Here is a 16,473-nt window from a genome sequence, read left to right on the forward strand (position 1 = left end):
AGACAGGTAGCATTTTGGCCCGGCATGCAACAAGATGTGGCAGAGTACGTCAGAGAATGTCTTGTGTGCTGCCAGTTCACACCAGCAAACCCAAACCACAGAGCCCCACTGCAACGCAGAGGGATCACGTTCCCGTGGTCAGACCTCCAAATCGACTGGGTAGGGCCCCTGCCCAGATCAACAAGAGGCAACAAGTACTTCCTCACGGTGGTGTGCCAGTTTACCAAGTGGGTAGAGTGTCTGCCAGCACCCAATGACACTGCCCAAACCACTGCATACCTCCTGATGAACCATATCTTCTCCCGGTTCAGATTGCCACTGAGAGTCAACTCAGACAGAGGTACCCACTTCACGGTCGAGATCATGCAACAGATCTGGAAATGCCTAGGGGTACAAGCTAAACTACACATCAGCCACCATCCAATTGCATCCGGCCAGGTAGAGAGATCGAACCGAGCGGTGGTCGCCATGCTGAAAAAGTATGTGTCTGCTAATCAGAAAGACTGGGATGTGAAACTACCCCTTGTGTTGATGGCCATCAGAGCCACCCCACAGGAATCAACACGGGTGTCCCCTTTTGAACTCATGACTGGGCGGCAGATGACCCTGCCACTACACTTGCTGTATCAACCAGGAGACTCCAACCTTGTCACTGCTTACACCACAGTCCAGTACCTTGACGAGCTCCATAGACACTTGAAAACAACGTTTGCTTTTGCCCAGCAACACCTGCAAAAAAGCCCTGAAGGCCAGAAAGCATACTATGATCGGAAAGCATCACACCAGGAACTGAATGTGGGCGACAGGGTCTTGTATTACCGCTTCACCCCGCCAACTCAGACAGGCCCCCAGCGGCTGTCAAAGAAATTCCTGCCACACTGGACGGGACCTCATGAGATTATGAACAAACTCTCCCCAGTTGCGTACCAAATCCAGCTAAGTCGGGGATCGAGAGAACCAGTTCTCAAATGGGTCCAACGTAACCAGATTAAGAGACATGTGGCCACTAGCAGAGAAAGACAGGGAGGGGCCAATGCAAGCTAAACACCAACCGCCGCCATCGAAGTGAAAAGACTGTCCCATCCAACTCGGGACAAACCTCACTGACCTGTTCCCTCTCTCTCTTTTCCATTCTCCTCCCCATCTCTCTCTCTCTCTCTCTCTCTCTGGCCTGTAACAGGATTCTGCTGTGGATTCTCATCCTGTGCCTCCAGTCAACCAGAGGCCAGCCGTCATCAGACATTATCACACCGGGTCCTGCCTCGGGCATTGTATTGAGAGAGCAACCAGGACTCCTGATCACGAATTGTCGGACGTACACCCAGAAAGTATACGTTCGACTCGACCCCCGCAACGTCTACAGAGCACACTACCCCCGCGCAGTAGCCCAGTACAGCTGGGCTGGTGCCCGTTGGACAGAGGATTCCCTCCAGCACGCTGAGGCCGATGTCAAGCACATGCTCAACCAACTTGAGAAGATGACTGTTACCCAGGCGGAACTAGGTGGACACAACCGCCGCCCCAAACGTTTCCTGGGAGCGCTGCTCGGAGCCGCCGCTGCTGTTGGAACTCTGTTCAACATTGGTATGTCCAGTGTCAATGCAGTAAATATAGCCACTGTGAGACGGCATGTGGCTGAAATTCAGACTGAACTTCCACAGCTAAAAGAGCAACTCACTACACAGAGTGCATCCTTGCAAACCATTGGAAAGACTTTGAAAGGAACGGTGGTCATTCTCAACACCCACAGCATGCTTTTGAACCAGACCATGAACTCCATGAAACAGCTGTTCACTGTGTTCCAGAATGACTTTGCCCAAACGCAGCTGGTCACAGCATTAATGACTGACATGTTACGGGAAGTGAGTTCTTCCATCGACAGTCTAGCCATGGGAAGAATTCCACCATACCTGATACCCCTAAGCTTGGTGCAAAATGTGCTGGCTTCCGCCATCACCACACCCACTGATCCTATGCAAATCCACCTTGCCTACTCTCTAGGTAGTGCTATTCCCCTTTACGTGGATCCTGAGCAGAAGGAGATGAGTTTCCTCCTGAACTTACCCATCATAGAGTCAAGCCGAATCTACAGACTCAAAGACATTGTTAATGTGGGGTTCTGGAAGGATAACACTCGTATCAAGATACGTACCCCTGAGGTGGTGGCGTACCATGACAGCAACACCCAGCTGTACTTAGCCCCAAACCTGCACATGTGCACCCTAACTAAAGACATTCACTACCTCTGCCCCAGCAAACCGTTTCTCAGAGACAATACTGATGGAATCTGCGGGTTGCAACCCATGATCAGCGACACGCGTTGCCCTGCCGATGCCCAGCCTCGCAGCCACGTCACTGAGACGCAAGCTGAGATTGTAGGTGATAGATGGCTCGTTAACACTCCAGTACGTACCGCTACACTGACCTACGACCAGCATGACACAGCCACCCGTGTCAATCTGCTTGACCAGAGCATGTGGATTCAAGTCCCACGAGGGGCCATCCTCCACCTCGACGATCTGGCCTTATACCATCTTCCGAGTGAAGAGTACCAATCAGAACTAGAAATCCCATCCTTCTTCAAGAACTACAACTTTACCCTAGGTCTGGAGTTGGAACTGTGGATTGAAAAAGGCAGGCCTCAGCTCATTGACATTGCTCCCGTCGACGCAGCCCTCCAAGCCTTGTCTCGATTGCCCATCCCGAACACCTCACCTGTTGTCCAAGCCTGGACTGCAGCTGACACAGCACTGTGTATCTCCATGGTCGTCGGCCACACCCTGACCCTTGGCGTGGCCTTAGTCCTATACAGGAAACTCAACGAGATGCGAATCTCTGCAGCTAAACTCAAGACAACTAGGATTGGAGGTCTCCGATGGAAACCCCGAAGGGAAGGTACCACACCAGAGACGGATAAGGACCTCATCGAGTTGAGTCCTCAGCCCTAACAAACACCTGCTATCCGACTGTCAGGATTCACCTGCCATCCGACCATGGTGGTGGGTGTTGTCCGATAATGACCACAGGGCATCATCCGACCACAAAGGGGGAATATAACACCAATGAGCGGATGGTATTCAACCATCTGTTCCATATTAATGAATCCTGACCCTTTTGACACATTCTACACTCAAAGACCAGAACGTGAGTTAAAGAAAAAACAAGGACTTTCGTTTTACAACCCTCTTACAACATAACTCACCACTCTGGGCGCCACCATGACAGCAACGTCCTGGCGGGGATGAGAGTTATAACACCTTGGAGACTATCCAGAGATGCGATATCGAACTTCAAAAGGGAAGACAAACACCCCCCCTTCTTGATCGCACATTCCAGTGAAACAGACGCACACACATTCATGAGACGCACACACACTCAAAAACAGGCACAAGCATTTTGGCTGGCCCATGGACCTTCTTTTACTAAAACTACCTCTAAATGTATTTTAATGTCTCCCTTTTTGTGCTCAAATGTATGTATGCGGCATAGTGGAATATATGAATGTTACTGTGTGTTTAATGCAAACTTTATATGCATTTCGTTAAGAATAACTCTGTACCTTTGGATACGGGACTGGTAAAATCATAGTTCTTGGTGTCTGTATAATCGTAAAAACACGACTGTAACGAATCTTGATAGCAAATTACAAAAAGATGCATTGTTTCAGAGGAATGATCTTGCTTAAGAAAAATGTTTAACTTTGACATCGCCATAAATTAGACCAGTGGGCGGAGATCAACAAACAAAGAAGATTTTTCCCGCCTTAGTTTGTTTACACTTCATTGGCTCATACTAAACAAATAGGTGTAAACCTAGATTTACTTAAAAGCTCAGGGAAACCTGTATTCTGGGCATTCCGCCAGAGAGAAAAGAGGATTCCCAGCTTTGCAACCGGACTTCAAGAAGTTCTCCGTTTATTCTTCTTTACTTTTCGTTTCATTCTAGTTTTTCTTTATTGTCTGCTGATATTCGACTTCGTTCAATTGCCTTCACGAACCAAACGAACTTAAGTCTAGTCATCTTTTGGCAAAGTTTACCTTCGCGTTAACCATCGAGCTCGCGTATCATCTGCTCTGGAAAGAACCACGCTGAGGCCGCACAGACCGGACAATTTGAGCGCAGCTACGCACAAGAGCCAGATCAAAGCAAGTACTTTCTTATATCGCAACTAAAATTGCTGTTTAAGGTTGTCTAGGCTATTCCATGTTTGTGAAATCATTCAATGACTTGGGGTCTCTTGCAAAGTTAACTGTTGGAAATTGCCACGCTGAGATTGCTTTTCACTTTCACTTTCTCTCCCTCTCTCTCTCTCTCTCTTTATCTCTCTCTCTCATTTATCTCATTATTATTCTTGTTCATTTACTTTGTTTAAATTGTATTTTCGTTTTGCTATATACTCATATTTACTCCGTGTGAATTGTAGTTATGTACTCTTTAGTCTGTTTTTATTAAATCTTATAATTTGCTTGAATTGAATTGTTTTATTGCTCATTGAGATCGAAGTCCCTGAATCGTGTGATCTACGCTACGAGCTTTGTTTTATATGAATTAATTTTCAGTAATCTTAGTAGTACAGACACAGAAAATATTGTTTTTTTCCTGATCAGAAGATTAATATTTCTTGGAGTTTGTAAGAAGGGTATTTTTATTGAATTTTGATAAGGAAGTCTAGCTTCCAGTTCGCTGGATGGACAGATTGTCTAGAGTAACTTATATTAATTCTAGTAAAGGTTACCTTTAAATGATTAAATATTCCCTCTTTGGGTAATTTAATATTTGTAAGCAATAAGCACGTTATATTCATAGACTCATGAATATTCACTTCATTTGAGTTAATTATTCCCCAGAAAGTGATTGTTGCTACACAGCTTTGTACACTTGTGACATTCTCTCAGTCAGTCTCACTAGGTACACTTTCAGGAACCTTGTGCTTCTTGGCCCAAGATTGTAGCTTGTCTTAGGAAATAATGGTTTCTTTGCCACAATAGGGCCCTGAAGGCCTGACTCATACAGTCTCCCCTGAACAGTGGAGAATTATGTTTGTCTCTTTAACTATTACACTCATTTATATATCAGATTATTATGCTGTAATCTGAGGTGAGGTTGGTAGAAGGGGTGGGCGATATCTCGATATTTAAAATATATAGAGATATTTTTTTTAAACACGATATGGATTTTGACATATCATACTGATATATTGTTTATATTTAATTCTGATTCCACCACTTTGCTTGTTTGCCTTCTCTGTGCTGTGCTCGCCCCCGCCTCCTTGCTTTTGTCCCCTCCCCCCTCGCGTGTAGAGAACTAGTCTTAAAAAAAAAAAAAAAGGACAACTGGCTCCATTATCTGGAGATACTTCGGTTTTAAGGCGTAGGGCGAACGGCAGGCAGATGTCTACTGTAGGGCCTATGATTTCCGCGATGCAGAAAACGCGGAGGGAATCGCGGAATCCAGTCATAAAAACTGAATTTTCAAATTTTTAATGAATTAATCAAAAGTAGGTCATGCACTTACATCAAATCGCGATATGGACTAATATCTGCAAATATTAACCCGGAAATTCTTTTTTAAATATGAATCCTGCATGTTCTGCGTGTCTGTGTTAATGAATGGAGCAGAAGCGCGTCTTCATTCATTAAACACACGGAAACGCACGTGACGCTCGCGGTGATTTCAGCGTCTTTCCTCTCACAAATTAAGACGTGAACACATGAACAACGTCTCCAGAACTGCACTGAGAGTCACTTCATGAGCATTTGAACGTTTGATTTAAGTAAAACTAGCGTCAAATATCACATCATAGACTGTAGTATCACATACACAGAACTGTAAAGGTAAACCCGTCAAAATAAAAGTATTTGACAGAAATCTATCACTATTGATCAGCAGAATGTACATAGCCCACTACTACTATAAAAATGAAACGAACATATTTTTTTAAGGAATAATCACACAACATTTCTTCCATGTTTTATTTGTAATAGCAAATCCCCTTTGTTTACCAAAAAATAAAGTTTGCTTAATTTAAAATAATTAAAAGATCAATTAAATGAATGTTGTATGCATTCATTTGATAACCAGAAAAATGTAAATACACAGAATTTCTGAAGGGGAAAAAAAAACATTTCACATAAGGCTATTTTAAGATTTTTGTTTTTTAACTAATTAAGTTGTTTTTATGCATTTAAATAATTACACATGCTAAAACACTGAAATTAGGTACCAATAAAACATATGGTGAAGAAAAAAAATAAAATGTTTCATAGGCCCCTAAACATGTAATATTTGACATATTTGTTTTTGCAGTAGGTTTTGGGGGGTTATTTGTCCTGTAAAGATATCGAGATATATATATCGTTTATCGAGATATAGCAAAATATATCGATATATATTTTTTGCTCCATATCACCCAGCCCTAGTTGGTAGTTCTAAAAAACTTACCCTTTGCAACAGAGATAGCTCTTGGTCACCCTTTCCTGGGTCGCTCCTCATGAGAGCAAGGGTGCTTCTCAATATCCCTCCCCGTCTCTTCGCTCCTCCGTCCTCCATCATATGACCCGGAAACCGATTGAGCACAGCCATCTTGAAGGACGGCTCAATTCTCTCTGTGTTTCTCAATGTCAAGGAAGGATCCTCGGAAGCCAGTATTTCGAGGATGCTACGTCATTGACATCCGTCGAAGGACTGTTCCAATGTCGAGGATCCTCGGAATTTCAACCAAGGACTGAGTCCTTCGTTCGAAAAATATCCCATACACAGGAAAGGATGCATATGTGTATCCTTCGCGGTCTTCGCGCTCTCAAATCACCCACAATCCTATGCGCGCAGCTTTGCTATCTAATGTTAGTTCAAATGTCGAACATTAACGTAGTCGGAGCGTTAACGGTTTTTATTTACGTTACCAAACATTTGTTATAACTGTAGTAAATATAAGTAAAGTTTGACGTTTAAATGCCAGTACAAATTACTACCGTATTGATATTGTAAATTATACAAATACAAATTGTTAACTGAACCGGACCTGTCATTTAACAATTGGTTGCGTCAACGGCATTTCTTTTATAAATAACTAGTTAAGTTGTCCAAAGTAATTTAATGATACCATTCACAGCGTTATTCAAACGGAGCTTTTCACTGACGTAATGACGCAATTACGTGCACTTGCTAGCCTGTTCCATTTACGTGTTCTCCGAATGCTAAAGAGGACTCTCGCCTAGCCTCTGAAGGAAGTGACTTGGAAGGATCAGTCCTATCAAGGAAGTATCCTTGACATTGAGAAACGCCTTCTAATTGCACCACGAGGAGGCGAGGATCGCTTCCTGAGGAGCAATGTGCGAGGATACACAGGTGTATCCAATGCGGAAGTCTTTTATCGACTTAACGTGACGCACATATAAATTCTCCTCCCCCTTCACATCTGTTGTAATAATTTTTTTAAATATTTTACCTTTCCACTTAAAATAAACCATGCATGTCATATATTTCAAACAGGGCATCTTGCTTTATACATATTTATTATGAATGTCTTAATTAACAAACTTTAACAACAAAATGGCAGATCCCTTTAATCACAGCTGATGACACTTTGAAGTAACACTGAAGGGAGCGAGGATTAATCATTTCACTAGATTCAAGTCCTCCATCCTCACGTCTTTTTCTTGCGTCTCTCGCATCCTGAAGAGTGGAGCTAAGACACGAGAAAAGGAAGCGAGGAAAGGAAACGAGGATGCACAAATAAGAATTGAGAAGCACCCCAAGTTTCATCATAGCATTTGATGACGACTGAACTTGAGATTTTCTTTTAGAAGTTCTTGAGATTTCTTGGGATTGACCTGCCTTTGTATCTTATAGTAATGATGGACTCTCTTTTCTAGTTTCTTAACTGAGTGTTTCTTGCCATAATATGAATTTGTACAGTAGTTGTAGTAGCACTAATAGGGCTATTGACTCTGTAACCACTCTTACTCTGCTCAAGACAACTGGTCTAAGGCACATTAAGAAGGCATGAAATGTCACAAATGAACACTTTTCAAGGCACACCTGTGAAGTGAAAGCCATTCCAGATGACAACTCTAAATGTACTGTAGCAACTTTTAATGATCATAGATCCATACATGTTCTTTCACAGTTTGGATGACTTCATTATTAATATACAGTAAAATCCAGTGTTAAATTAATTAAATTGAAAACTATATTTTTTTTTTAAACTGGGTCCCAGAATGGATCAATTTGAAAACGAGCCTTTGTGTTTTCATGTGGACAGCGAATCCGTATATTTTCTGAAACAATACATCATTAACCCATGTTTTGCCCCAATCAGACATCTCTATGTCACGTAACAGCAACAAAAACATGAACACACACTGAATCATTGTCTTTATAAATTAATATTAACACACATGAATAATTGTATTGTTCCATGTTCGTTTGTGTATCACGCGCAATGTTTATGTGCATAGTCTAGGTCTTCTTCTCCATTTTTAGTGTATCTCTGTGGCAGAATTACAGTGCCATGTGCTGTATACTACATCGTTTTGTGGTTTCGTGTGGACGTAGATATTTCTTGAGACAAGAAAAAAAAAAAAAAAAGATAGGGAAAGCTCTGTCTTTGTGTGGACGTAGCCTAAGACAACATAACATATCTAAAGATCTCGGCAGAAGACAATGAATCATCTCCACAAACAGCATCACCAACTACACACATTATTAAACAGTTTGAATTTCTGTTTGTCATCTGTCTAAAAATTTTGTATTAAGAATTAACAGAGATTTAGATGCATTGCAACATTAATAAATTATGCAGCTGCATTTTTATTTTTGTCATTTTAAACTGCAACAACGTCAAAAGCATAAATGCACTACAGTTTTGGACAAATTGCAATAATAGACTCAGATACATGACTTTATCATAAAATCCTTATCATCACATATGTGTTTAATACACTAAATTGAGACAGCCAAAGAGACACTTAAATTTAAAAAGTCAAATGTCAAGATGCAGCTGAAGTAACCACTATTCACAAAAATGTAAGAAAAAAAAATTATTCACAATAAAGAACTTCTGTTTTAGATAATCTAACTGGTTAGTAATGCATGAAATTGGTGATGGTGTTTGTGGAGTTGTTTAATCATCTTCTGCTGAGATCTTGAGAGATTTAATGTCTTCTTTTATTTTATTAAGGCTGTGGCTGAAGTTTACGGAGCCCCGCACATGACATGCAGGAAGAAATAGTGGGCTAAATCATGTGCACGATTTACTAATTCGTTCCCTCAATGTACTAAAATGTTCATACGATTACTATTGCATTCCCTCAGTTTACTATTTCGTTCACTCGATTTATAAATTGTGCACACAATTTGCTAATGAGTTCCCTCGCAGTGTTAATTTTGACACAAAATTTTAATTTAGTTTTAGTCTTAGTCTTTTGACTATAATTCTTTTTAGTTTTAGTCAAGTTTTAGTCATCTGATTTGTTTTAATTTTAGTCCTATTTTAAATACTAAAATTGCTTGGTATTTTAGTCGACTAAAATTGCTTGGTATTTTAGTCGACTAAAATAAGACTAAAATCAATAACAGATTTACTAGACAATTTTTTACAGCTGGTATAGGAAACAAACTTAACCAAAATATATAAAACACAAATTCAACTTTATTTCAACACAACTGTGTCTTTATTTTGATTCAAAAGCTTTTATGCAGCAACAAACACTGTCATGATAATGTAAACAATTAACTAGCTGCCAATTGACCATCAATAAAAGAAAAATAAAGTTAGGTCCAGGACCTTAAAGCTTACAGCTGAGCTGAACAAGGAGTGCATACATTTAAAGTAAATATTTAATAAGTTGGCAGCTAGGTGGATAAAAAAAAGTAACAAGATTTTATAAGGTATTCGTTTGTCTAGCAATATTGTATGTTTTAAATACAACAATATTGCTAGATTTGTATGTATAATGATAGGATGTGAACATTCATGTTTCACATGACTAATATAGAAATATTTGTGATATTGTCAACAAGTAGAACATTATAAAATATACTAAACATTAGTATTAATCAAATGTATGTATCATAATAATATGTAGTTAGTATTGTGCTCTCATCTAACTTGAAGGGGCTATTTTACAGTACTTTTCAGTTTGTAATATTTAATGCTACAACATTTACGCACTGCAGTCTTCCAATTTTGCTTAGCTCAATAAACAAAAGAACATCGTTGTGAAATTACATTTGAGAAAATGTCCGGGTGGCTCGTCTGTAAATGTCTTTTCAAATTGGTTGTGTTCTTGCCACAAATGAGCGATCCGCGTGCTTTACGCTTTGTTTTGTTTTGTTCGTTGTCAAACGTGAAGTGAGCTGTGGACATTTTGTCGCTTTTTTAGACATCACCTCTTCGAATGCCGTCTTCCCGGGAGCTCATTTAAAAACTGAAAACCTTCGCTTCACGTCTCAATGAGTCAGGCTCTGATTGGTTCTCTTCTCTCATGCAGTCTCGCCTGTTCCGTTTTGCCGGTTCTTTTGTTCATTCCTCGCATCTCTCCCGTCTGCTGATTTGATTTTCGTCACAGTCTATTTTCGTCTCGTCCTTTATTCGTTGATGATAATGTCAATCAATTTAGTCATAGTTTTAGTCTCCATCAGTGCCTTCTATTTTAGTTTTCGTTTCGTTTTCGTCCGCAAAAATATATTTGTGACGAAAATAATGACGAAAATATTTAGTCAACGAAATTAACACTGGTTCCCTCCCTCGATTTGATAAATCGTGCACACAATTTAGCAAATTGAGGGAACACAACTGTGTGCACATTTTAGTACATTAAGGCAATGAATTATTAAAACGTATGCACAATTTATTATTTTTTATCTTGCATGGCATGGGCAGGGCTCTGTAGAAGTCAGTTGTAGTTCTTGTCTCTCTTTTCATCAGTGATTCTGTTTGTTAACAGCAGGTGTTCATCACTAATGCTCAATCATCACTTTATTAATCACTTAATTATCTCATTAACTTTAACACAGCTTCAGTTTTAATCAAACACTCTTTTAGAGTGGGACCATATATAAGGGTTACTCAAATCTTGCCCTGGAGGGCCAATGCGGTGCAGAGTTTGGCTCCAACCCTGATCAGAGTCACCTGCTGTGATTTTGATTTTCTAATTATCTCAAAACCATTGATTAGCATGCTCAGGTGTGTTTGACTGGAGTTGGAGCCAAACTCTAAACAGCATTGGCCCTCCAAGGTCAGATTTGAATAGCCGTGCCATATATGCTTCGAGCAGTGTTAATTTAACACTCTGAAATTTACTGTGTACAATGCTGAAAATAATCAAAATGAAAATAAACCGCTAAAGAATGTGTAACCGAACTTCTGACTGCAGTATAAGTACACAATCACATAGGTCACTAAAACTTTTTATATTAAACATTTATGAGTACGGTCTCCATCTCATGAGTGTACACCATTCAGATGAATCTTCACAATAATATCACTAACTTTTAAATGTGTAAAGCCTTTTAAAATTAGCATCAATCTACAGAATACATATTTACTCTAGTGTTTTACAAGGTATTAGGTTTATAAGGCTGTATGGTAGGCCAATAATCATATTCTTTACAAACCCATCTGATCACCCCAAATTTAAAAATAAATAACCAATATTATTAAATATTGACACTTGTAATTGATTATTTTCTAAATTGACATTAAAGATCGATCAATCATTGAAAAACAAAAAGACCCATTATTGATTTTCTTCTGTAATGATGAAAAACAGAATTATACAAATACAATTATTCACTGTGTTTGTCTTATTATGGAATAAAATCACTTTCAAAAATAATCGTACGTAATTCAAAACATTTGTTTTTAATTTTAATATACTCGTGCGTAATTTAAAACTATTGTACGTAATTCTGTTTTTTGTCAGAGTTGGATTCCAAAATCTACGGCCATGACAGTTTACAGATACGCGATTTTGTGTGTTTTTTAGAGTACAACTCTAAAATGTACGACTGTGACAGTCTACAGACACGCCGCTTGTTTTCACAATAGCTCTGTTACACACACGACATGCGAATTACGACCACGAAATGCAGTGTGCGAAACGGCTGTCAAAAATACGTCATCAAGGTCACAGGCATTACTATTCGAGGGAAGATGAATCGATTCGACGAATTGCGCATGCGCCCCACCAACGTTTTAAACCACTCACACCTCGTCTCAGTTAAGTTAATTATTATTATTATAATTTTTTAATCTGACATGTTTAAGCAGGGGTCATCAAACTTGTTCCAGCCGGTCCTGAGGTCGGAGCTAAACTCTGAAGGACACGGGCCCTCCAGGACCGAACTTGACCCCTGTGTTTAAGGGTTAACGTTAGCTATAACTAATAACAGAGAGTATCAATATTACAGAGATATTAATCGTTTGTTAACATGGACAAATGGTACATAATCTAATTAAATATGTGCCATTGATGAAGCTTCATAACAGCCTTCTGGATGTATTCTGTTTTCAACATTGCATATCCACCACACCAGAGAAAGACACTGACTTTCCTTCAGAGGCACATTGTCAACATTAGAAGATGGAGACGAGCTCTGTCAGTAACTTTCCTCTGAATGATTAGCCTCTTGTATTAGATCCTCATGCCTTGACTGTACCATTGCCCAAAGTGGACTCGAAGGACATTCACTCTTTTGAAGTTAACCCAACATGTTGGAGTGGTACATGCACATTAACCAAATAGCTTGCTCTATTCTTTTTCTATTCTATCTGTTTTCTTGTTATTTATTATATTTTTTAAAAGCCCTTGCTACGTGTACTGTGTTAAGCTAACTGAGACTTGTTATAGCTCTTATATATCATTGCTCTTTTTGTTGTTTTTGATTGCTTCAACTCTGTCCTCATTTGTAAGTCGCTTTGAATAAAAGCAAAAGCGTCTGCTAAATGAATAAATGTAAATATTAGCATAACCTGTGGTATAGATGAGTGCCAGTCAACTTTTTTCTGTTTCCATTCTTTTAGAAACCATGCACAGGAAGCGTATGTACTTTTGTTACTCAGTGAAGAGTCAGCAGTATTGTTGTATTATAATATAATGGAGAAGGTCTGGCTACAGACTTGCACTCTCAGACACTTGCGCTTCTTTTTTTATTGGATATTTTATTCTACTTATTGGTTACTTCTTGTTTGAATCTCTCAACCTTTGTTTTTCTCTTGTGTAGGTATGGTTGACTGGAAGTCTGTCAGTCCAGATGTGAGGAAGACACAGAGTGGAGCTGGAGCTCAGCAGATGTGTGATGCTGTAGATAATGTGGTCTTGGAAAGAAGGGCATCTTCACAGCTTTCTATTCAGACAAAGAGTTTGCTGGATTCTGTTCTATGGACTGCTACTACAGAATGAATTAATGAATGAGTGGTTTATCGATCTATCTATCTATCTATCTATCTATCTATCTATCTATCTATCTATCTATCTATCTATCTTTTTACTTGAATTGGTGACTGAAACTGAAAGCTAAATAAATGTTTTAGTGGATAAACCTGTGTCTGTTTGCTTAATTGGTTAATGTCACTTAAAACAAGAGTACTAAAGTCTTTAGACTAATTTTTAAATTTATTAGTTTTTTTTTTTTTTTTAACAAATTTTTCTCTATCAGGCAAAACCTAGTTTTCTAGTGTAACACTTTACAATAAAGTTTAATTTGTTGACTGATGTATTAACTAACATTAACTATGAGCAATGCATTTGATACAGTATTTATTAAACTTTGTTAGTTTATAAAAATACAGCTGTACGTTGTTTGTTCTTCTTAGTTCACTAATGTTAACAAATACAGCTGACTTAAGAACATCAAGTGCGACTAACCGTGTTAAGAGACGTTTGTATTCTCAAAAATAATGTCAATCTGTTTTTGATTATTGATGAACTAAGATCTAAACGTGCGGTGGTGATTACGTCAGTAAGCCGTTTTGAAGGTACTTTCGAAAATAATTTAAAATAATATTATTTACATCATTAACGCTGTTTTTACATTGGATAAATTGAAATTTGTTTTATAGGATCATGTGTTTAATTTATCGCTTTCTATGAATCTATAGGCCAATAGCGATTAAGAGTATGACTCTTCGCTGAATCGATTCATCTTCCCTCGAATAGTAATGCCTGTGACCTTGATGACGTATTTTTGACAGTCGTTTCGCACACCGCATTTCGTGGTCGTAATTCGCATGTCGTGTGTGTAACAGAGCTATTGTGAAAACAAGCGGCGTGTCTGTAGACTGTCACAGTCGTACATTTTAGAGTTGTACTCTAAAAAACACACAAAATCGCGTATCTGTAAACTGTCGTGGCCGTAGATTTTGGAATCCAACTCTGACAAAAAACAGAATTACGTACAATAGTTTTAAATTACGCACGAGTATATTAAAATTACACATAAATGTTTTGAATTACGTACGATTATATTTGACAGTGATTTTATTCCATATCTTATAAAAATACTTAAGTATAAACTGCAAAGTTAGACTACATGTGTGATGTATGATAATTATTAACATTTAAACTAATAACAGACATGAAACCACATGACATCCAACACAATTAAAAAAATCTAACAGGGCACTAACAATAAGGAAAACAATATGATATAAAAAAAAAAAAAGTTTATACCTGTTCAATACTAATTGCTCATAGTGTCCTTCATTTGTAAGGACACATGCTAAAAGAATATTACTTTTTTATAGTAATATTTTACTTTATTACTGCTGCTAAATTTGTTTTTATTTTAGGTGTGGAAAGTTATCTAGCATGACAAGCATAAAATATTTTCCTGAATTGCAGGATATTAAATATTTGCATTAATCCTTAAAGACTATATAGTTGAGTCATTAAATGCATTTTTTATAAATTATACTTAGTTTTATATTTAGCATTTGTTTATAGCAGGGATAGGCAAGGTTGGTCCTGGAGTGAGTTTAGCTCCAAACCTAATCAAACACACCTGAACGAGCTAATCAAGGTCTTCAGAACCCTTGCAATGGACTTAACGTCCTAAGCCCTTGAACACTTCAAATCCACTATATTGTTGGTTAGTTGTTTACTTTTTCCCCTTACAAATTAGTTTGGTGCAGTATTCTATATGTAAATAGGTATGTCTGGGCTGTTATAAAAGTTAAAAAAAGAAAAAAGTTGCATTGTGTTCTATGGAGCGGCCTGAAGTGTGCATACGAAACAGACTCGCTCCCTCTGTAAAAATCGATGGGTCGAGGGTTTGTCCATATTACCTTAATTTGTCCAGTTTGCGACATGGAACACACTTCAAAATGGCAGCAGCGATATTCCCCCAAGGGGAAATGCTTACAGAAGTGTGTGTGTGTGTGTGTTTAGAAGTGGAGTTTTTTTCAAGGTGGAAGTCTGCAGGACATAGGTACTCCAGGATCGACATTGCCTATTCCTGGTTTAGAGCATCAAAATGAGCATGCCTTCACTGATCCTTAAAGGAAATATACACAAAAGAACATACTGTTGATTAAACATGATCACAATCTTAATTTATATAGTGCATGTTGTAACATTATAATATAGTTAAAAATGGGTCTATTCTCCATCACTGCAATACTGGCACATTGTTACTATGAGAAGAAAGCTCAAACAAAAGAAAAGTTTGACAAATACACTTCTGCTTGTATTGCCATTGTAACCACTGTCTACTTGCAAAACAAACAGAGGCCAGTTTGAAAATGTCATTAAAAAGCACTCTATCTGGTCTCTCTGATTATACAAGTGCACACTGACAGTTTGGCACAAAGTGTGGACAGCGCTGTGAGCTCATGTGGCTGCTATGCAACTCCGATTACTGTAAATCTACTGGATAATGGAGACCAGGGAAAAAAAGGCCAACCTCACTGCTCAGCAAACCTCCTTTTCTCTCTGTTCCCACATCTGTCTCTAATATTTGTCTTAGTTTTTTTTTTTTTTTTTTTTGACTGTGTCTTACATGAGAAGTTGCATATCTTTGTTGCAGCATTCTGTTTCAAAACTAAAGTAAAATAGCAATCGTCATCATCATTACAGTGACTTCTGAGACAGGACAGGTTCATTCGTAATGCTGATAAAGGACCCCACTTAGCCATGTCATAAGATAGGAACATTCTGGGCGATCAATATTGGTGCACTGGGGTTATTTAGATTGGCCTATGTTTTGCTCATTCTACACGTTTTCTGCTATGGAATGTTACATTCTACATTCATGGCATTACATTGCTAAAATCTGCAATTACGATCCAAGTTAAATCAATGTTTTTTGGGATTTTTCTACATGTGTATGTATGCATGTATGTGCACCTTACTTTCTTATGTATTCGCTAAAAAGGCACAGTAAAGTTAGTTTTAGGTTTGATATTCGCTAAATGAAAATATTTAACCAACATGTCGCTACAGAAAATATCTCCCTTTATGTACAGTACAA

At 38.5% G+C, this 16,473-nt stretch overlaps 1 protein-coding gene across 3 annotated transcripts in view; it reads right to left on the bottom strand.

Moving 5' to 3' along the window:
• The window catches only part of scara5 (scavenger receptor class A, member 5 (putative)), a 179,000-nt gene that overhangs the window by 150,318 nt on the left and 12,209 nt on the right, over positions 1–16,473 (bottom strand). The gene's annotated exons all lie outside the window — the stretch shown is intronic.

Source organism: Carassius auratus, chromosome 20 (assembly GCF_003368295.1).
Source record: "Carassius auratus strain Wakin chromosome 20, ASM336829v1, whole genome shotgun sequence".
NCBI lineage: Eukaryota > Metazoa > Chordata > Actinopteri > Cypriniformes > Cyprinidae > Carassius > Carassius auratus.